We start from the raw sequence: 495 nt of genomic DNA on the forward strand, positions 1-495 counted from the left end.
CCGAACAAATAAAAAAAAACAACGTTCAAAATGTTGACTGCCACCAGTGGAGAAACGGAAAATTATACCTTATTTAAAGTAAAGGTTAAAGAAAAAAAGTAAATAACTTTACTAGGGTTACATCTGCATTATTTTCTTTACTGAAGTACTGAAATTGGCACTGATCAGAAACCAAAGCGAAAGAACAGCTTTAGCACTGGAACCGAATAAAACAGAATCTGTGCCCGACCCTTGTTAAAGGATGGCCAACTACAATCTTTCTATCATCATGACCCTTCCGCTCTCCTAGGCTTGTTTACATTAAAAGTGGGGTCATCTGGACCCCATAAGACAGTGCGCTGAACTTTTATTTTCACTGATCGTCAATCTTTCCTGGTGTCCAATGACAGACATGAAGTTTTGTCCACCTTTGTCGTGGAGGGGCTAACACCTCAATGAAAGGCTCATGTGGACCCCATAAGAGAGCACGAATGTTCAGAAGAAAATTCAAACTTG

Source organism: Oryzias melastigma, linkage group LG19 (assembly GCF_002922805.2).
Source record: "Oryzias melastigma strain HK-1 linkage group LG19, ASM292280v2, whole genome shotgun sequence".
In the NCBI taxonomy this organism is placed as follows: domain Eukaryota; kingdom Metazoa; phylum Chordata; class Actinopteri; order Beloniformes; family Adrianichthyidae; genus Oryzias; species Oryzias melastigma.